This window comes from Bombina bombina, chromosome 1 (assembly GCF_027579735.1).
Source record: "Bombina bombina isolate aBomBom1 chromosome 1, aBomBom1.pri, whole genome shotgun sequence".
Classification (NCBI taxonomy): domain Eukaryota; kingdom Metazoa; phylum Chordata; class Amphibia; order Anura; family Bombinatoridae; genus Bombina; species Bombina bombina.
The window spans coordinates 716,487,315-716,511,335 of record NC_069499.1 but is presented as its reverse complement, the minus strand read 5'-3'; positions in this window follow the sequence as shown (position 1 = coordinate 716,511,335).

Below are 24,021 nucleotides of genomic sequence, written 5' to 3'. Positions count from 1 at the left end.
CAGTTAATAAACTATGAAATTTGCTTTATCTGAGATGTAAATAGTATGAAAAATGACATTTGGAAAAAATATGAAAAGAAAAGGGAATACAAAAATGTGAGAAAGGAATGCTTTAATCTATGAAATAGGAAATATCCCATTCTAGATTAATACCTTTGGGATATCTGGTATCCAACTTCAGAATCCAGAAAAGCTCCCTTTTGGTGAGCAGTTTATGACTGTCTCCTCCTCTGGCAGGCTTATGTACCACTTCAATTATCTGCACTCCAAAACTGGGGACACCAGTTAGGTGCAGGCCATTGAAGTGCTTAGCTACTGCCGAATTTTTGTTGAAATTTTCAACATCTTTCAGGTGCTCCCTAACCCTGTCTCTGAATTCTTGGGAGGTTTGACCTATATACTGCTGTTTGCAAAGATTACAGTTGAGTACATAAACAACCCATTTGGTTCTGCAAGTGGCATAGAAATGGATTTCAAATGTTTTAAGTGTACTGTTGGAATAAAAGTTGTTGCCAATAATAATTGATTTACAAGCTTTACAATTGAAATTGTGACACTTGAAGTTGCCCTTTCTGTTGCCATGTAGCCATGTAATAGAGTTGGAATGTGTTGTTTGTATCATGCTAGGAGCACGTTTAGAGCCCAAAGTTTCCGGCTTTCTTGAAACAAATTTAAAATTTATGACTGAATTTGACAATAAGGGATCATTATGTAATAATGCAGTATGTTTCTTAAGTATGTTAACTATTTCATTATACTGATTGGAATAGGGAGTGCTGAACACTACTGAGTTTTCTGAGAAGACTTTTTGTGTTCTTTTAGATTTGTTTGCATATTCAATATTGGCTTCATGTTGAGCTTTTTCCAGGAGGTTTGAATCATATCCCCTAGCTAACAGTCTTTTTTTGAGTTCATTTGATTGTCTACAATAAATTAGATCACTGTTAATGTTTATTTTTAATCTTAAAAATTGACTCTTTGGAATAATAAATAAATAATAAATAATATTAACCCCTAATCTTCCGCCCCTAACATCGCCGCCACCTACATTATATTTATTAACCCCTGATCTGCTGCCCCCAATGTCGCTGCAACCTACCTACACTTGTTAACCCCTAATCTGCCACCCCCAACATCGCCACCACTATATTAAATTTATTAACCCCTAAACCTAAGTCTAACCCTAACCCTAACACCCCCTAACTTAAATATAATTCAAATAAATCTAAATAAAATTTCTATCATTAACTACATTATTCCTATTTAAAACTAAATACTTACCTAGAAAATAAACCCTAAGCTAGCTACAATATAACTAATAGTTACATTGTATCTATCTTAGGGTTTATTTTTATTTTACAGGCAAGTTTGTATTTATTTTAACTAGGTAGAATAGCTACTAAATAGTTATTACCTATTTAATAACTACCTAGCTAAAATAAATACAAATTTAACTGTAAAATAAAACCTAACCTAAGGTACAATAACACCTAACCTTACACTATAATTAAATAAATTACCTACATTAAATACAATTAAATAAATTAATTTAAATGAGCTAAATCACAAAAAAACAAAAACACTGAATTACAGAAAATAAAAAACAAATTACAGATCTTTAAACTAATTACACCTAATCTAATCACCCTGGCGTCCCTTAGATTCCGATTGGCTGATAGAATCCCATCAGCCAATTGGAATTAAGGTAGAAAAAATCCCATTGGCTGATTGGAACAGCCAATAGAATGCGAGCTCAATCCTATTGGCTGATTCGATCAGCCAATAGGATTGAAGTTCAATCCTATTGCCGGATCCAATCAGCCAATAGGATTTTTTTCTACCTTAATTCCGATTGGCTGATAGGATTGTATCAGCCAATCGGAATCTAAGGGACGCCATCTTGGATTATGTCACTTAAAGAGATATTCATTCAGCAAGAAGACTTTGTTGGAAGAGGATGCTCCGCGTTGGATGTCTTGAAGATGGACCCGCTCCGGAAGGATGAAGATAGAAGATGCTATCTGGATGAAGACTTCTGCCCGTCTGGAGGACCACTTCTACCCGTCTGGAGGACCAATTTTGCCGGCTTCGTTGAGGACATCTTGCCACTTGAATGAAGACTTCTCCCGGTAAGTGAATCTTCGGGGGTTAGTATTAGGATTTTTTTAAGGGTGTATTGGGTGGGTTTATTTTTTTAGGTTAGGGCTTTGGGCCTGCAATAGAGCTAAATGCCCTTTTAAGTGCAATGCCCATCCAAATGCCCTTTTCAGGGCAATGGGGAGCTAAGGTTTTTTAGTTAGTATTTTATTTGGGGGGTTGGTTGTGTGAGTGGTGGGTTTTACTGTTGGGGGTGTTTGTATTTTTTTTTTTACAGGAAAAAGAGCTGATTTCTTTGGGGCAATGCCCCGCAAAAGACCCTTTTAAGGGCTATTGGTAGTTTAGTTTAGGCTAGGGTTTTTTTTTTGTTTTTTTTTTTTGGGTGGGGTTTGATAGGGCTATTAGATTAGGTGTAATTAGTTTAAAAATCTGTAATCTGTTTTTTATTTTCTGTAATTTAGTGTTTTGTTTTTTGTGATTTAGCTATTTAAATGAATTTATTTAATTGTATTTAATGTAGGTAATTTATTTAATTATAGTGTAAGGTTAGGTGTAATTGTAACTTAGGTTAGGTTTTATTTTACAGGTAAATTTGTATTTATTTTAGCTAGGTAGTTATTAAATAGTTAATAACTATTTAGTAACTATTCTACCTAGTTAAAATAAATACAAACTTGCCTGTAAAATAAATAAAATACAAATAAACCCTAAGATAGATACAATGTAACTATTAGTTATATTGTAGCTAGCTTAGGGTTTATTTTATAGGTAAGTATTTAGTTTAAAATAGGAATAATGTAGTTAATGATAGAAATTTTATTTAGCTTTATTTTAATTATATTTCAATTAGGGGGTGTTATGGTTAGACTTAAGTTTAGGGGTTAATACATTTAATATAGTGGCGGCGACGTTGGGGGTGGCAGATTAGGGGTTAATAAGTGTAGGTAGGTTGCGGTGACATTGGGGGCAGCAGATTGGGGGTTAATAAATATAATGTAGGTGTCGGCGATGTTGGGGGCAGCAGATCAGGGGTTAATAAATATAATGTAGGTGATGGCGGTGTCTGGAGAGGCAGATTAGGGGTTAATAAGTATAATGCAGGTGTCGGCGATGTTGGGGGCAGCAGATTAGGGGTTAATAAGTGTAAGATTAGGGGTGTTTAGACTCGGGGGTTCATGTTAGGGTGTTAGGTGTAAACATAAAATGTGTTTCCCCATAGGAATCAATGGTGCTGCGTTACTGAGCTTTACGCTGCTTTTTGGCAGGTGTTAGACTTTTTCTCAGCCGGCTCTCCCCATTGATGTCTATGGGGAAATCGTGCATGAGCACGTACGACCAGTTCACCGCTCACTTAAGCAGCACTGGTATTGGAGTGCGGTATGGACCTCAGTTTTGCTCTACGCTCACTTCTTGCCTTTTAACGCCGGGTTTGTAAAAACCTGTAATACCAGCGATGCAGGTAAGTGAGTGAGCGGTGAGAAAAAAACTGCTCGTTAGCACCCCACAGCTCATAACGCAAAATCTGGCCGTAAGCATTTTCTGTAACAATCTCAGAGCCAGATTACAAGTAAAGCACAAAATATCGCTTTCATGAAAGCGATATTTGCGCTCCACTGTGTAATACCAGTGGACGCTAATGAGCGCTGTTATAACAAGTTTTCAGCAATGCAAACGCGACCTCACATTTGCATTGCTGGGAAGCATTGCACTCACAAGAGCAAGCAACCTAAGCGCAGTGAAGGGGGTAAGTAACGCAGCAATGGTAGCAAACTTAAATATATATGTATATAAGCATACTGCAGTAATTGTATTAAAAACAAAGATGCTGCTCTTTATTTTAATAAAATACACTAGACTGTAGTTTGGGGGCATTTGAGGCACATTTATAAAATTAACCTGAGATCTAATCTCTGGTTAATTTTATAAGTGCTAATAACCAGCCACTTGTAATGGCTGATTAATTATGGCGAGCCCAATTTAGCGCTCTCCTTGTAATCTAGCCCTCAGTCTTTAAATTAAGCAAGAAAACTGCAGATGCATCTCTACAGTTTGGGGCAGCAGGAGTGGTGGAAGGATTGTATAATTCTGGTGAGCAATAATTTTTTCTCTTTTAGTGAAAAGTGAGGTTTCATAGTCTCGATAAGGTGCTTTGAGGTCCCGAGGCTTTATCAGTACCACTAAAGCCTTTAAAAGGTCCAGTAGATTACATTTTTAATAGACACTGCTCTAGACTAATCCTAAAGGTAACACCTTATACTAATAATAATGCAATAACCTTTGACCCCAGAAGAATCTTGCAGGCTCTACTTTTCTATTAATTGGTAAAAACCCTGAGGCATGATGTATAATATCTATGTATATAGACACTGCTGGATATTTTGAAAACAATTAGAAACATTAGTCTGAGTATGTCACAGTTTCTATTTTTTTTTCTATTTAATTATTATTAGATAGTACTTATAACATGGATTGTAACACATGGCATAGTAAGAGCTTTGTAGATGTCTCTTGTTAAAATGTTGTTTCATGGTTTAGATAATGCATGCAAGTTTAATTAGCTTCATTCTTTTGGTATCCTTGGTTGAAGAATAAACCTAGGTAGGTTCATAGGCATAGACTCTATAGCAGGGGATAAGAAAGGCAGTGCCAAGGAGCTCATATGGAACAGAAACTATGTACCAGAAATGAATAAGGCACCACAACAATTGTCCTCATTTAACCCCTACAGTGAAAAAGAAGCTGACAAAAAACAAACAGATATATCTTTTGGGACTCTACATATTCTGCATCAGATATAATATGGATAAGCATAAGACAGAAGTGAGTTAATGAATATGCATATTGTAGAAGAAGTTTACATTATGACACCTTGTTTGACATGGTGTACTCTGACAGCTTGGTATGATCTAACCTTCTATATGATGTTCTTTTACTGAAGACACATAATCCCTCTTTTTCATTTATTTATTCTCTTTATAGCTTCTGCACCATTGCTGTCACACACACGCCTAGATGACGAGTTTTGTGCTATAGAGGGTGCAAAACGAACGCAACAAAAGTTGCGTTATTTCACTCTCCATAGCGCTGCCATTACAAGTTTCTGAAAATCCTCCTTGTGCATGTGAAATGGTGGCGATAAGCTCCATACCGCACAAAATCCAAGTGCTGAGAATACGTGCTTGTGCACGCTTTCCCAATAGACATCAATGTGGAGAGAGTGCAGAAGTGAAGTGCGGAATGGCGATCCCCGTAACGCAAGTAATGTTTAAACACCCTAACATAAACCCCAAGTCTAAACACCCCTAATTTGCTGCCCCCGACATCGCCACCACTAATAAAAAATATTAACCTCTATTTTGCTGCTCCCTGACATCGCCACCACTAATAAAAGTTATTAACCCCTATTACGGCGTACCCCCACAATCCCCCCAACAAATAAAAATTGATAACCCCTATTCCGCCACTCCCCGGCATCGGCGCCACTAATAAAAGTTATTAACCCTTGTTTCGCCGCTCCCCGACAACGCTGCCACTATAATAAATTTATTGACCCCTAAACCTCTGGCCTCCCACATCATCACCACTAAATAAACCTATTTGAATAGCCAATAGAATTTCATTAGCTCTTAACCTATTGGCTGATTTGAACAGCCAATAGGATTTCAGTAGCTCTCATCCTATTGGCTGATTTGAATTTCAAGAATCAAATCAGCCATTAGGAATGCAAGGGACGCCATTTTGAAAAGGCTCCCTTGCATTGAAGATCCAGTGTACGGCGTGGACCATATGAAGAGGATGCTCGGCGCCGGATGTCTTCAAGGATGGATCCGCTTTACGCCGCCAGAATGAAGATAGAAGACGCCGCCTGGATGAAGACTTCTCGCTGCCTGGATGGGGTTGGATGTCCGGACTTTAGAAACTGTGAGTGGATTTTTAGGGGTTAGTGTTAGGTTTTTTTAAAAAATCTTTTTGGGTGTTTTTTTTTTTTAGGGTTTGGCCTTTAAGTAAAAGAGCTGAATGCCCTTTTTAGGACAATGTTAAAGAGCTGAATGCCATTTTCAGGACAATGGGTAGCTTAGGTTTTTGTTAGAGTTAGGTTTTTTATTTTGGGGGGATTGGTTGGGTGGTGGATTTTACTGTTGGTGGGTCTTTTTTTCCAGGTAAAAGTGCTGATTTCTTTTAGGGCAATGCCCAACAAAAGGCCCTTTTAAGGGCTATTGGTAGTTTATTGTAGGTTAGGGGGTGTTTTTATTTTGGGGGGAATTTTTATTTTTATAGGGCTATTAGATTAGGTGTAATTGTTTTATTTTTTATAATTTCAGTTGTAATTTTTTGTAATTTAGTATTTTTTATTTTTTGTAATTTTAGACTTTTTTTTAGTAGTGTTATTTTTTTTTTATGTGTAATTTATTTATTTTTAATTGGTATTTTAATTCTAGTGTAATAGTTTTTAGTATAATAGTTATGTTAGGTTGTTTAAACTTAGGGTTTTTTAATTTCACAGGTAAGCTTTTATTTATTTTAAGATAGGGATATTGTAATTTTAATTTAAAGTTAGGGTATGATAGGTTTATGAATTAATAGGTTTATTTAGTAGTGGTGATGTGGGGGGCTGACGGTTTAGGGGTTTATAGGTTTAGTTAGTGGCAGCGTTGTCGGGGAGTGGTGGAATAGGGGTTAATAACTTTATTATAGTGGCGGTGATGTGGGTGGGTGGCAGATTAGGGGTTAATAGGTTTAACCCTTTGAGTGCTAAGCACTTTCCCACCTGGGTGCTAAGGTTTTCTTAAAGGTTTTTTTTTATTTTTAAAAATATTTTTTTTTACTTTTTTTTAAATTTATTTCAGATCCCCAAGACTTACACTGTTGGAAAGGTTAGGCGATTACCTTTCCAACGGTGGGTCTTGGGGGTCTGTAGCTGCTTAGAAGCCTGAGATACAGGCTTCTAAGCAGCATTCCCCTATCTCCTATATTTATATATATATTTAATTGTTAATGTTAAATAAAGTTGCACGGTGACGTTATCACGTTTATTGCGCGTGACACCACGCAAAACGGAGGCCCCGGCGATGCCTTTCATTATGCAGCACCGATCGCCGGGGTAGGAGCGGGTGGGAGCCCCCAGATCTCCCTCAAGTTGGGAGAGTGCTAGTGACGGCTCTGAGCCGTCATTAGCACCAGAATGGGAAACTCTGTGACGGCTCAGAGCCGTCATTAGCACTCAAGGGGTTAATATAGTAGTTACGATGCAGGAGGGCCTCTGTTTAGGGGTTAATATGTAGTTTATGGGTGTTAGTGTACTTTGTAACAGTTTAGTTCTGAGTTTTGTTAAACATTTTTGTTACACAAAATCCATAACTACTGGTCTCAGATGGTGGTATGGATCATGTCGGTAAAGGCTGTAACGCAAGCATTTTAGCCTCACCGCAAACCTGTAATACCGGTGCTATGGAAATCCCACGCAAAAACATAATTTGCGGGATTGACGTTGCGTTACAGGCTAAACTACTTGCGGTACAGCTATACCGACACGACTTGTAATGGCTGCGTTACTGTTTTCCGTAACGCAAAACTCATAATCTAGTTGACCGTTTTTTCTTTTTCCCCTCCACCTACTTCCTCTCTGCTCCTTTTGTTTTTCCAAAAGAACTGCTAATTTCATGTCTTCAACTCCATCTCTTTTTCTTTTTCTTTCTTTCTTTCTTTCTTTCTTTCTTTCTTTCTTTCTTTCTTTCTTTCTTTCTTTCTTTCTTTCTTTCTCTCTCTCTTTCTTTCTCTCTCTTTTTCCACTCCACCTACTTCCCTCTTTATTATGCAGTGGATGCTGCATTCTACGCCCATCATTTCAGGCGTTACGACCACTGCTTTTCTTCCACCTTTTAGGTGGTGAACTGAAATCATCCCAATCCAATATGATCAGGATGATGGACACCCCCTGCCGCGAGTGAGCAGGGGGCGGAATTGCACAAGCATTTCCCAAAAAATTCTTGTGCAATGTTAAAAGTGTATGCTGTCTGCATTTAGCGAAGTTGAGCGGACAGAGAATAATGACTGCTCGACCTTTATGAAATCTACCCCCATGTCTCTCTTTAACTCTCTTTCTTACTCTTTCTTTCGCTCTTTCTTTTTTCTTTCTTTCCTGAAAATATATTCTAAAATCCTATCATGTGTTAAATTCTAATAAGAGACTATAACATAAGCACAAATGACAATGCTAAGGAAGAAAACCTTGAAGAGAAAGCCTACAATAGTCTAGGAAGTTATATGCCCCCCCCCCAGCTGTATTGATTCAGTGAAATTGACTCACTCTGGAAACCATGTGTTCTCTCAAAAGATAATCAAAAGCATAAGTACAAGTGTAGAGAGATTGATGTAAGCGATTCTGCAGGAACAGCAATAATAAGAGACTGACAGCAGGGATGCAGAGTTTGGAAACCAAAATCTGATTAAGGTACTTACTTTATGAAGACAGGAAACACACATACTCTTCTTTTCAAAGAAAATGAAAGCAGAAGACATATTGATTACTAAGATATGGGCTGCAAAGTTTCTCTCGATAATTAAGTTGTCCTCACTCAAGTAACAAAAACACGTAGCATTAAAGTTTGCTTAAAATAACATTTTGGCTCAATAATGTGATCTGCTGTTCTGTTATTTCAAAGTCTTTTGGGCTAGGTCAGGACAATTGACTTAAATACCCACATGCAGGGCTTGTACATAGTAATAACATTAGGTTTATGATCCATCCATGTGTATAATTCCACCATGTGCACGATAGTAGTGGACAGGATAACAATCCAGATTACACAGCCCATGAAGTGATCACGTGACAGATGTGAAGCATTTCATGTTATGACCAATTTTCTTGGAAGTTTAGCATTATTTTAAGACATAAGATATTTTCCAGTCATAATCACAGAGTGTAATCAAATATCATGCATTTGATACACACAAGTAGACAGGGCCGGATTTCCCATTAGGCACAGTAGGCATGTGCCTACAGGTGCCTTGCAGTGAGGGGCGCCTGCCTGTCAGTAATAATTTTTTTTTTTTTTTTTTTTTATCAGGGCATTTATTTTAGTAAGAATTGTGCTGCCAGGTGCCTACAAAGTCGAGTGTTTCATTGGGAATATGTTACAGCAGTTGAGGGAGCCATGAAGGAGAGAGGGGCAAAGATTAAAACTAAACCCCTCCCATTTTCGCCAGGCATGTTTAGTTTCACTTTTATTTTATGTACTTCTGTTGCCTCACACAGCCAAGCTCCATGCTGAATGGGGTGCAGAAACTTTTTGTTGAGGAATGAAAGCTTCAGAACAGGTTAGGACTGTACAAGGCTTCTAATGCTGCCTAGAATGAAAACATAACAAGCAGAGCACTTTAACCCCTTGGCTACCAGAGAGGTTTGTGCTGTATTACTTTTTTATAGCCAGGAGTTTAAATTCTGCTTCAGGATGAATGTTTTTGTTCTATAAAGGCCTTGGAGGTGTGGAGGTTATGTGGGACTAGCTGCTCTGCTCTTTATTACATGCTGCCAATTGTGATTTACAGCCTTTAGGGCACTTTGACAACAAAGTTTGTAGACTGTAAGGCTGTAAAATGTGTATGTGTGTAAACCACTCACATGGCATATTTGTTTGTATGTATGTATATGTATGTGTGTATATATATATATATATATATATATATATATATACACATACACACACATCACACACACACATATATATATATATATATATATATATATATATATATATATATATATATATATATATATATATATATATATATATATATATACATACACATACACACACATCACATTAAAAATTGTTAATCTGTTCTTTTATCAAGTAAGTGTGGTATTTTTGTATTGTGGTAAATTGAATTTCTAAGTTCTAATTTTAAACACATTTGTTGACCCCTGGATTACATATAATCTACAACATTCCATGTTTTCCATTGAGAGCAACAACATATGATATTTATATTTCAGAACAAAATAAATGTAACATCTGTGTGTATTTGTACCAAAAATATCAGAGTTTACAAGATTTTTTTCATGTAGTGGAAAAAAATACCTACATTTTATATTTTCTTCCACTGGCTGCACAGGTTGTTGATGGTGATGAGCTTGCATGCTGCTAGTTTTAATATTGCTATTGTTTACACTAAACTGTGTTTAACTCCAACAAAATGTTAAGCACATAGTCAAAGTCATCTCCAGAAAAGCAATACACTAATGGCTTGTCAATAAACATGTCCTATGAGCCCATCTGGGTCTGCACAGATGTGTATTGCTATCTCAGAACTGACATTGACTATGTGTTTAACTATTTTGCAAGAGGCTAACACACTTCTGTGCAAGCACTAGTGCAATAATAAAATGCCCAGCAAACGGTCACATTTTATGTCCCTTTAAATAGGGTTTTCTTTAGAATATTTGCATTAAAAGTTTAACATGATTTGTTTTTGTTATACATAATAGAAATTGTATGGCCATTTGAGTCAAGTGAATATTGATTTTTGGTGTAGCTTCCATTACTACAAATAATGCAATTGGTGTATGTATTTGTGTATCTCCATAAAAGGGAAAATGTAATTTTACATCAAATATTTATTTTTACTTGTCCTAAATAATAATAATAAAAAGTCCTCATTTTTTTCCACTTCAGGCTTCAGGTTTTTGTGCCTACAGCCATCTGAGATGTAAATCCGGCCCTGCAAGTAGATATATATATATATATATATATATATATATATATATATATATATATATATATATATATATATATATATATATATATTAAAAGATTGGGTTTAACCATAAAGGATTATGTTCTCAACCTTTAAATTCTGTTAGAATTAAAGGGACATGAAACCCAAAACATTTCTTTCATCATTCAGATAGAAAATACAATTTTAAACAGCATTTTAATTTACTTTTATTATTTAATTTGCTTAATTCCTCAGATATACTTTGTAGGAAAAGAAATAGCAATGCACATGGGTAAGCCAATCACACAAGGCATCTATGTGCAGTCACCAATCAGCAACTACTGAGCCTATTTAGATATGCTTTTTAACAAAGGATATCAAGAGAATGAAGCAAATTAGATAACACAAGTAAATTGGAAAGTTGTTGAAAATTGCATGGTCTTTCTAAACCATGAAAGTAAAAATTGGATTTAATTTCCCTTTACATTTTAGCGTATACTGCATTTGCTTTCTTAGACCCTGATATTCAAAACATCGTCAGTCTGATGACATATTTCACTCAAGTGGGCTGAACCTCTCTGTTCCGACAAGTGGCGATGTGTCTCTCATGGGAAATAATGGGGATCGCAACTCCAGCAAAAGTATGACCACATTGCCACTCATCTGCGATATCAGCATGGAGGGGTTTGGGCTGTATTTGAAGTGTTCCTAGACAACATAGACTGAGTTCACTGAAACAAAAAAGCTTTCTGTGTTGTAACACTTCAAATAATTCCTGCATAAATTTAGTGTCACTGTACATTAACTACATTTCACGCACTGTAAATTTTTGCCAATGAAAAGCTGGCGAGACTGATATGGATGAAAAAGATGTATCTAACATGGAGGGCAGTTCTTTGAATATTACACACTAACGGCAATGTCTCCCTTTTAAAATATAGGTAATTCCCATGGAACACCTATCAAACTCCTACGAAACTCCTATATATTTGTTAGATCTGCAATCTACCTTGCTTATAAAGAAATAAACACAACTCCCTATTAAAACCTATAGCAGCTATGGGGATACATGTAGATACAAAGCCAGATTACATGTGGGGTGCTATGTAACATTCCAGCTCACGCATTAACTCAGCTCGAAGTAAGCTTTTTTTCGTGCATCGGGTAGCACTCGTATTACAAGTTAAAAGTAAACTGTTTTTGCATGAGCACTAACCCAATGCGTGCAAAAAGCCAAACTTAGGGCTCATTTCTATTGAGCCGTTAAAAATAGAGCTATAAGCTACCAAAGTTGCCGGCAGCTAAAAGTAATTTACAGCTCCAATTTAGTACTAGGTTTCCATTAAAATGGTTTGCGGATTGCTTGCAGTCGCTCTTTTAGTGTAGGTGTAAGTTAGCGTTGTGTTAACGCTTCCACCCGATGCCAGATTTCTTGAAAATTAATTAGTTACTACTGTATCCTGACCTTACACTACACTTACTCTTGATCACATATATGGCGCCGCATACAAGTGTGGCGCGTATATTTTACCCGTCGCTTGATGCTATGATAACAGCAAACACCTAACACATGCGCAATGTCTACCTCTCAACCGCCATCCCCCACTGCAATAATACATTTATTAACCCCTAATCCATCAACCCCCATATTGCAAAGTATCTAATAAAGTTATTAACCCCTATACCTCCATCCCCCCACAACGCAACTAACAATAAAATATATTAACCACTAAACTGCCATCCCCACAATGCAAAGTATCTATTTAAACTATTAACCCCTAATCCGCCATCCCCCCACAACGCGATTTACCTATTTAACCTATTAGCCCCTAAACCCCCACCCCCCCACAACATAAAGTATTAATCTAATTACTAAGTTCCCTAACCTAACACCCCCTAAGTTAACCCCCATTACATAAAATAAAAAAGACTATTAAACTAATAAAATAATTAAAATAACAAAATTAAAAATCCTAATGTAAAATTAAAATAAAAATGCCCACATTACATAAAAAATAAAACCTAATATTTAATTTAAATACAAAATCTAAGAGTACATAAAAAAATAAACAAAATTATCCAAAATAACATTTTTAAACCTAATCTAATACCCCTATAAAAACAAAAAAGCCACCCCAAAATAAAAAGACCCCCTAATCTAAGTCTAAACTGCCAAAAGCCCTTAAAAGGGCCATTTGTAGGGCATTGCCCTGAAGCAATCAGCTCTTTAACTTAACAGTAAAACGGCGGTGAAATGGTGCCATGAAATATACCAAAACAGCTTAGATCAATACTTTGGGTTGTCTACTAAAAAAATATATATACATGGCAAGGGATATTCAGGGATTCCTGACAGATATCAGTGTTCCAATGTAACTATCGCTAATTTTGAGAGGAAAAAAAATGGTTTGGAAATAGCAAAGTGCTACTTGTATTTATTGCCCTATAACTTGCAAAAAAGCAAAGAACATGTAAACATTGGGTATTTATAAACTCAGGACAAAATTTAGAAACTATTTAGCATTGGTGTTTTTTGGTGGTTGTAGATGTGTAACAGATTTTGGGGGTCAAAAGTTAGAAAAGTGTGTTTTTTATAGTAAATTATAAGATATGATGAAAATAATAGTATCTTTAGAAAGTCCATTTAATGGCGAGAAAAATGGTATATAATATGTGTGGGTACAGTAAATGAGTAAGAGGAAAATTACAGCTAAACACAAACACCGCAGAAATGTAAAAATAGCCCTGGTCCAAACGGTCAGAAAATTGAAAGGTGGTCTGGTCATGAAGGAGTTAATGGATCATTTAGAATGGCAGCTCCTAAGGGAAGTCCATGATTAACTAAAGGAGAAAGGAGGACCACCTTGAAATCCTTGGAGAAAGTTCAGATGAACTCTCCTGGGAGCAACACTGATAGGGTAAAAACCCTTTGCAGACTCTGAAGCGCAGTCAAACCCTGTTTAGGATTAGTAATAGACTCGCAAATGAGGTACAAAGCTGAACCGGGTGACACACCTGGAAATCCTTACAAAGCAAACACAAACTAGAGGGGAGCTAAAGTAAAAGAGGATCTCCTTAGATGATCAGCTGATGGGCCAGAGGCCTAAGCTGCACCAGTTTGCCCCATAGTACCAATAAGGAAATAGATTAAATATCAGAGATAGACTGAAGAAAATAATCAGTATAAAGCACTCAAATTGTTAACCCTGACTTGAAGAAAAGGCCCAATGTAAAACTGATTGACCCTTTAAAGGTAAACAGTAAACATAAACATAAGGTACTGACCAAATAAGCACTTAAAAAGCTGTAAAAACAGTAAAAAAAAGCAAATGACGGGGGGCGGAGCCGGCGCTCACAGGAGATGGCCGCACTTTGAGTGAGCTCCGGATCATCAGCCCAGTTAGCGGTCTAAAAAGCCCAGCAGTAACCATCACAACAGATGTCCTGACCACTGGGAAACAGTCCGGTCAGAAGGGCAGCAGCGGACCAAGGTCTAACGTCAAAACTGACAGTTTGGAGGATTCAAGCGGCACAGCAATACAAGGCCTTCATTAATGGCGTAATCAGCAGCCGGAGCAGCATTAAGTTAATCATATGTGGTGAGTCATAGCTGCCTTTGACCCATGTGCATGCAGGACAGAACTCCGCTATAGGCAAAACATCCCAAGAGATGCACATTATCAGACACGAGGCTTTGATCACGCAGAACACGCTTATACCTGACACCATCTTAAAACAGCAGGGAAGCTGCATTCATAACTGATATGTAAAAAGAACCGACAGAGAGGGTAATGAGATACATTACTCAGGGTGAGAAAAGCCTTTAATCACAATATAGCGAGGTCATCATGAGTTGAACTGTTGTGACTACTTTATGCCCAAACCAGATTGCTATAATTGCTCAGTGCAGAACATGACGGTTTGACTTCTAAATTTCATTAATAACACAGCGGTCACTCACACGCTCGAAATAAGGGCTACCTCTACTAATCATCCTCACATTTATAAATAAAAACCTGTCCTGGGGACAAACCTACAATATATATAAGGTTCATTACTGAATAGGCATGCCACCCAGAAAACTGCATCCAAAAGATAAAGAAAAGCGCGCCAAACCCAGCGCTGCATCTACGCCATCAGTGGATCATTTTTTTAAAGCAACTAACTCACAATTAACTGACATGTCTCTGTCTGCTTCTCCCAAGAACACACATGCTTCATCTCCCTCTGAATCTGATTCAGATGAGGAACATGCAACCGTATGTGTCCCCAAATCTATATTGACCTCTCTACCCTCAAAAGAAGATTTTGCTTCATTACTAGTTCAAGTTCAGAAATGCATTAAAGATGAGATTGCAGATTTAAAAAAAGACATTACAGATATGAACAGCAGAGTGGAAAAGCTTGAAGATGATTGGAGCTCATTTAATTCTAATGCCGCAGAAATGAAAACACAACTAGACATGCAAGATGAAACCATACAACAATTAGAAAATAAACTGGATGACTTAGAAAATAGATCCAGAAGGCAGAATATAAGAATAAGAGGCGTCCCTGAAAAAATCCAAGCAGCAGATTTACCTATGTATTTACAATCTCTCTTCTCATTTATTAGCAATCAAGATGAACCTCCACCTGTTGAGATTGACAGAGCTCACAGAGCTCTAAGACCTTCTCCTCCAGAGGGGGCCCCACCAAGAGACATTATTGTCAGGATCACCAATTATTCCGTGAAGGAGCAACTCATGAAAGAGGCTAGAAATAAACAACCGATACAATTCGAGGGTGTCCATATCCAGATGTATGCAGACCTCTCAACCAGAACCCTGCAAAAGAGGAAGGAACTGGCTCCACTGACATCCCACCTGCGTTCCATGAACATCAAGTACAGGTGGAACCACCCTTTCCAATTAATGGTAACATGGAACAACAGGAGAGCGATTTGTGCTGCCCCATCAGAAATGCTAGACTGTTGTCGAAAATTAGAAATCCCTCCTGTGGCATTGGAAACAGAGAACACTTCGGTACAAGGAGAGAAGAAGGGACAGGGAGCACCCCCTAAACCTCAACGTCCAGAATGGCAGAAGGTGCAGCGGAAAAAATGATAGAAGACCTTAACAGAGACACTATCATGGTTAAATCTGTGATGGAGTTTGTTGCCGCAATGACTCCTAGGAGTATCCTTTTGGGCTATTGTGCCTAGTTTAGTAAACAAACAAGACTGACCGTATTATTGCTATTGTTATCAGCTGTAATATAATCTTAACGGAACATGCATGCTTTACACATTTGTTTTTTCATTATCCACCGTTGACTGGGCTGGTAAGGGTTCCTAATGGGATTCTTATCAGTTTTATTCCCCCCAGAAAGTTATTTGAGATCAGTTCTAGTTTCTCTAACTGTTCTATTTGTTCTTTTTGTTAATTATGAATGTTTGTTATTTATAGTCGTAAGAAATGTCAGCATGTGCTATTTGATGAATGATTTCTACATCACACAGCTCAATTATATTATTTATGAGTGATACCAAAATATGCTTTTTGTCACAAAACGTAAAAGGGTTTAACAGCCCTCACAAAAGGGCCCTGGCATTTAGGGATATTATACACAAAAAAGGTGAAGTTATAGGATTGCAAGAAACTCATTTTAAAAGAGGTAATTTACCACGACATCTACACAATAACTATTCACATCACTTCTTTAGTGCCCATCCAAAGAAAAAAGTCAATGGCGTAAGCATCTTGATCCACAGGTCTATCCCTTTCACGCTTATAAACCAAAGCAAAGACAAGGAAGGGAAATTTCTGGCCATTAGCGGTTTGCTCCACAACAAACCAACCACCATAATTAACATTTATGCCCCTAATCAGAAACAAGCCAGTTTCTTTAGATCTATTATCCCATTGATTCAAGATATACTTGTGGGTCAGTTGATTTTCCTGGGAGATTTTAACATCCCAATGTCCCCCAACTTAGATAGTTCTAACCGCAATATACACACTTCCAAAAGATCTCTGAAGGTAGTATGGTCCCTTTTAAGGACATTTGGTTTACACGACCCATGGAGGTTATCTAACCCAGAAAAAAGAGATTACACATTCCTTTCGGCCCCAAATAAAACATACTCGCGAATAGACTATATCTTAGTAGACCACCTCACACTCTATCTAGTTCAAGATGTAAATATTTTGCACACGGCGTGGTCAGACCACTCCATGATGAAATGCAATATTACTTGGCCATCTGCTCCAGTTAGAGAATTTAACTGGAGATTGGATAATACGCTGCTATTAAATCCTGAGACTAGCAAACTAGTCACAAATGAGTTAAAAGAATTTTTTCATATTAATGTACAAGAGGGCATGGCTTCCTCTACGGTCTGGGAAACCCATAAAAGCTATATAAGAGGGGGGCGGAGCCAACTAGCTATCAGAGTAGACGTGTGGGACCACAGCTCCTGCCATAAATATATATATACGAGCTCAAAACTAATATTATTTAACACAAACTGTCCTAGAGCACCCATGTAGCTGAAAGGCCAGCCTGGATATCATTGAAGTGCCTGCAGGAGACGAGATTTATGGAAATTTGAGGGCCCTGGTAGCTCTGTAGCATTAGGCCCTCAGGTCGAGATTGCCAGAGCCGACGAGACTCCTTGCTGCAATTGAACCCTCATTGCCAGAGGGTTAGAGATATTAGCCAAGAGACATAAGGGCTATTGAGGCCGTCAACAACCAGAAGCGGATACTTGATCTACTACTGGGGAGAGGTTAGCCCTACACAGCACTACGTGGCGATACCTCCTGCACTGGTAGGAACAATATACTCTTCAGGATGGCGGATCTAATGAGCACACTGCAAGCTTTATTGAAGGACCATGAGACTGCAATGTTGGCTAGATTTGATAGCCTTTTGCTGAAAATGCAGTCTGTCGGTGGTCGGGACTCCGTTGCTACGGCAATGGCGGCCGGGGAGGTGGACTCTGAGAGACGGCAAAGGAACACGCCATACTGTGCCGGTCAGGCACCACGAATCAATCAAGATATGATCCTCGTGGGGGCGAGTAGATCCGACCACTTACAGCTTCTTCCTCATTCCGACTCAATAATGGGAACTGTCCCTGAGCTTGAAGCAGCGGATCATGGGGAGCCCACAGATGACTGCGGGTATCAACAACCTATCCTCTCTTCACCGCCCAAAGAGAACGGGGTTATTTACCCCACGCTGCCTATGGGTTTACAGAAAGGAAGCATCCGGAACTGCCCTGAGCCATTTCGAGCCCTACATAGGCTCTTGCATAGGAGACAAGCAGCGTCTGAGGGTGCCTTGGCAGGATGTGTGAAGACTAGCCGTGCACCTTTTTCGCTAGCCTGTAGGACAGGAGTAGGCTGAGGAGAGACATTGGAGGTGGACTTGGGTCACAGGACGCTAAGTTATTCTTGCTGAAGGTGTCTGGTGATTTTAATTTCACAAATTCTTAGAGTACAGTTCCTGACCATTCTATATTGTGTTTATGAAGTCCTTGGGCTGATTATAAAAACTATATAGGTACCACTGTATTAATAACTCCTAAGTATGCTGTAGGCCTATTTTTCGTGAACTGCTAGGGTGTGTAACTTGAGAACTAGAGAAAGAGATGCTTATATAGCATGCACTTTAGTCATATTGAACAAACCTAGTTAATCCTACTACGTGAACAGACCTCTACACCTAGCACCCTTAGTGCCCTTATTAAGTGTCCTTCTGTGACTCCTTTTCCACTTACAACCTGTACAAAGTCTGCTCCCTTATCATTCTGGCGGTCCCCTCCTGATATTATATGTTGGCAAGAAAGAGAGTATTTACACCTAAATATAGCTTGGGATACATTGCTTGTTCACAGTAGGGGACTCCATTACCAGTCTAGGATTCGCCCCCCTCCCTTTCCCTTTCCCCTCTCCTCTCCCTTTTCCCTCTCCCTTTCCCCTTTCCCCTTCCCTCCCCCCCTTCCCCCTTCCCTCCCCCCCTTCCCCCCCCCCTCCCTCTCACCCCCCTCCTCCCTCTCACCCCCCCTCCTCCCTCTCAACCCCCCTCTTCCCTCTCACCCCCCCTCCTCCCTCTCACCCCCCCTCCTCCCTCTCACCCCCCCCTTCTCCCTCTCACCCCCCCTTCTCCCTCTCCTCTTTCCACCCCCTCTTTTCCTGTCCTTTTCCCCTTCCCCCTTCTTTCTCTTTTTCCCTTTTAATTTTTTTTTTTTCTCCCCCCTTTCCCCCTCTTACAAGTGTATGGTAAGGGATAAATAACTTATCCTCCATACTCCCTTTTGGCAGAGTTATGCTGTCTCTGCCCTGTCCATAGAACCACTGTCGTTGTTTATCCCTATATAAGTGTAAAAAGGGTTCTCTGGATTAATAATGAAAAGATTCATTAAGAATATTATCCTGTGTTCAAAGTCTACAGACTGTCTATCATCATAGTTTCAGTATGGATGTTAGCTCATTAATGTAACTGATATACCTGTCACAATTACTGGCGAGATGGTTGAGGGTCACAGATTTTTGGGAGATTAAAGCTCCCCTCCATGGTGCTACGTTGCCCCGAGGGGACTACAGAGTTTTGTAGCTCTGTTAGCTTTATATTGCAGCTAGTTTATAGATCTCTTTGAGCTTGTTATCTTTCGTTTTTTTTTTGTTGTTTTTTTTTGTTTTTTTGAAGACCCTATGCCAGCTGTATTAACGTGAACAGTCATTCTCTTTTAACTATCGATGCTTGGAAGTATGTGTGAAGCAGTCCCTGTAGTTTCTTTCTCTGACACAGCGTTGGGTAATTGTATCATTAATGTTGTTATGTAAATTTTATCATCCTCCTTCAACTTTACTATTAGCTTTATGGACCTATCCATGGTCCTAGATATCATATGAAGGAGACTATAAAATGCAGGTCTTGTTTAGGCCTGTACTACTTAAAAACCCTCTGAGTAGTACCTTTAATTTCGGGAGGTCCAAAAGTGGCCTTAGCAATATTGGAGGGAAAAGAGGGTGATTTGGGGTTTGCTTTATAACTTTTACACATTTGATTTTCATTTCAACTTGGGAATATTATGTGAATGTTATGATTAGGGATCTTTCTCTAAATATGTTATGTTTATGTATGTAATGTTTATGTTTCCATATATCTTATGCGTCATATGTCTGTAAAAGCAAACTTTTTTTTTTGTCTTGGAAATTGTCATTCCCTCAATAAAAAAATGAATTTAAAAAAAAAAAAAAAAAAAAAAAAAAAAAAAAAGCTATATAAGAGGAGTATTGATAAAAGCAAGAGCACACAGAAATAAACTTATCAGAGAAGAATACACACACTTAGCCAAAGAAATATCCCAGTTGGACTATTTACACAAGTTACAACCTACTGACAACAACATCCGAGAACAGTTAGAGTTTTATAGAAACAAATTAAAGACTCACTTACAGATAAAAGCGCAATCCATTGCCCTCAAATTAAAACAAAAATACTATGCTGAGGCAAACAAACCGGGTAAATTATTGGCAAGATCCCTCAAGATCAAACAAGCGAAACATTACATTCATTCAATAAAACAGCCGAATGGTAGGGTAGTGGAGGATAGCAAACAGATAGCAGAGACTTTTAAAAACTACTTCCATTCTCTATATAATTTATATCCCAATAGAACACGAACCCAACATTTCACACAATGCTCCCAATATTTAGAGGAGGTCCAGTTAACTCAATTATCAGAGGAAGAGAAAGTAATGCTAGACTCCACAATATTACAGTCGGAAGTATTGGAGGCAATTAAAACACTCAAAACAGATAAGGCCCCCGGCCCTGACGGGTTCTCCGGCCTCTACTACAAATCATTTCAAGACATATTACTTCCTCATATCTTAAATGTATTCCATCAGATAGAAGACACAGGTATCTTCCCAGACAGCATGCTCCAAGCATGTATCACAGTTTTACCCAAACCAGGGAAAAAAAATGATCAACCTGCAAATTTCAGACCTATATCTCTTCTCAACTTAGATTTAAAAATATATGCCAAAATTCTAGCCATTAGGATCAACAAATTTTTACCAAAATTAATATCCCCCGACCAAGTAGGCTTCGTACCTAGAAGGGAAGCTAAAGATAACACGATTAAGATCATAGACATAATAGACCATGTAAATAAACATAATTCCCAGATGATACTTCTATCAACAGATGCTGAAAAAGCGTTCGATAGGCTTGACTGGTCCTTCTTAGAACTTACCTTAAATAAATTTAATTTTCCCCCCTTACTTATAAAACAGATCATGGCCTTATACACTTTCCCATCTGCACAGATTAACATAAATGGAACCCGGTCAGAATTATTCGAAATTAGGAATGGAACCAGACAGGGCTGCCCGCTGTCCCCTCTTCTCTTTGTCTTATCACTTGAGGTCTTAGCATCCAAAATAAGACATAATGATTCCATCCAGGGAGTAACAATTAAAGACAAAATGTATAAACTATCCATGTTTGCTGATGACATTCTCATGTCATTGTTATCACCAGTGGAATCCATTGTAGCTGTACAGAGTGAATTAGCAGATTATGGGAAAGTTTCAAATTTCCTAGTAAATATGACGAAATCAGATATTTTACCCTTTAATATCCCCAATAACACTTTATCCCAAATCAGGAATAGCTGCAGTTTCAATATCCAATCCAAATCTATCAAATATTTAGGCATAAGCATAACACCCAATATAGATTCTCTACGTAATACAAATTATAAAAAACTGACTATAGACATTGCAAAACTGACTGACACATGGCATTCCAAAACGACTTCATGGTTAGGTAGGATATACTCTACCAAAATGGTTCTTCTACCAAAGATTTTATATATACTCCAGACAATCCCTTTACCTCACACTGAAGTCCACATCATTAAACTACAAAAAATAATAAATTGATATATTTGGAAAAACAAACCCTCTAGGATAAATAAATCAACTATGTACACACCTAAAAGCCAGGGGGGCTTGGGGGTTCCAAATCTCCTGCTATATAAAAGAGCAATATCTATGCAAAGGATTGTAGAGTGGTGTAGATTCAATAATGATAACGTTAAACACTGGATTCATATTGAACATGACATATCAGGAAATTTACAGCTAGGGGGCGCCTGTTGGTTACCTAACACCTCATATTTTAAGAGGGGGGAGGCGTTGCAAACAGTGAATAACACGATCTCTGATTGGAAATTAGTGTGCTCTCTTAGTAATGAGATATCGAGTAGATTTTCCCCTCTTACTCCTATTATTGCAAATCCAGATCTTCCATTTGGAAATCTATCTAACATAAACCCAATTTTATCCCTTGAGAGAATTATGCCAATAGTCGCATTAGTTCACGAAAACAAACTAAAACCTAGATCTGAATTAGAATCATGGGGAGGGGGTGTACTTGCTCCCTGGTTAAGATATCATCAAGTGAATCACTATATCAACACTCACAGGGATAGGCACAATCTATTAAGACCTTTAACCAAGTTTGAAAAAATGTGTTACACTCCATATCCAGCAAGGGGTCTTATCTCACTTATCTATGAAATAGTAATAAAGGCCACCTCCCCAAAGCCACACAAATACACTAGGGAGTGGGAAAGAGACTTAGGGGATATTCTCCTCAGTAAGGATTGGTCAACTATTTTCACCAACATAGCCCACTCGGCTCACTCCACCATAGGGATAGAAACTAACTACAAGATTATGATGAGGTGGTATCTTACCCCATCTAGACTCAAACACATATTTAATAGAGCTTCAGACAGGTGCTGGAGATGTAACTTAGAAGTGGGATCTATGGGTCACATATGGTGGTCATGTCACATTATTCAAGACTATTGGGAGAGAATTGTAAGGGAAGTGAATTTGGTTTTATCTAGCAACCTTACGAACACACCGAAAGTTTGTTTATTCAGCACATTTAATGAGACAAATTGCATAATAAAGAAATCGTTAGCTTTGATTCTATTTAATGCAGCAAAAATTTTAATAGCCTCTCATTGGAAAACTGGAACAGCTCCCTCTATAGATGAATGGAGAGAGAGGGTACAAAGTCTCCTTACCCTAGAGAGATACTTCTTTTTCAAAAATAACAAATTGCAAATATACTATGATATGATGCTGTTTTGGGACTCGTATAAGGGAGCCAGATGTACTAATATTACATATGCCTAGGCTACAGTTTGTAATGGAGTTATCAATAATATTACAGGTCAATAATAACAGGAATTGTTCATTGGAAAATAGAAACCAATAACACTAACACAAGTGCTGACATAGTTCATTTTATTGTCTATTGTTATATTATTATTTCTTATTTATCTTAATTTTCAGTTCGGAGTTAGTTTAGTTTTTTTTTTTTTTAGGTTAATAGAAATTTCCGTCATTTTTAGGCAATTTCTTTTTTGAACCAAAGATGTAATCAGCAAGAACTTACATATATGTAATTGTCAAACAAGTCAATGTACCGCAAATTCTATATGTACTGTGTAAAAAAATTTCAATAAAGAAATAATAAATAAAAAAAAAAAAAAAAAAAGCAAATGACAGCACATAAAGAGTTAAATAAAATTTGCTGCATGCATCTAAAATATAGTGTCAACTTAACCTCATGAAAGAGTTTGAAATGTCCAATACCATTCCTATATCCCTGCCTGTCTAGTTGCCTATGATGAAAAAAATAATATGATTACTAAATATTCAATCCTGACTTTGTGTAACATATTGGTAAGATGATGTATCTATCTTAATGAAACACTCAATGTACTCATTCTGTGCATAACTTGTTGTATGGGTATATATTTATTAGTCAGCCTTTAAAACAATATATACATATAAAACATATATTTAACATACAAATTAATTGTAGCCATTGAAGTCACTATTCATAGTTGTCCTATTAACAATGATCCTGAACTTAATAGTCCCCAGAGCCTTATTTCAATTGTCTGGATTTTGCTGGTCATCCTCATAATCATAATTGAGACCAGAGTCCCCAGAAGGCCATTGTGTCATCTGACAGCAGCAAGATAAAATAATTTTACTGACTTTCTGGAAAGAGTACAGTAAGGACCAACAGGAATGGTTCAGACACCAGAGTCATAATTTGGGAACACCAAAGGTACATTTAATCAGAGACATTCACCTTTGATAGGCCATAGAATAAGAT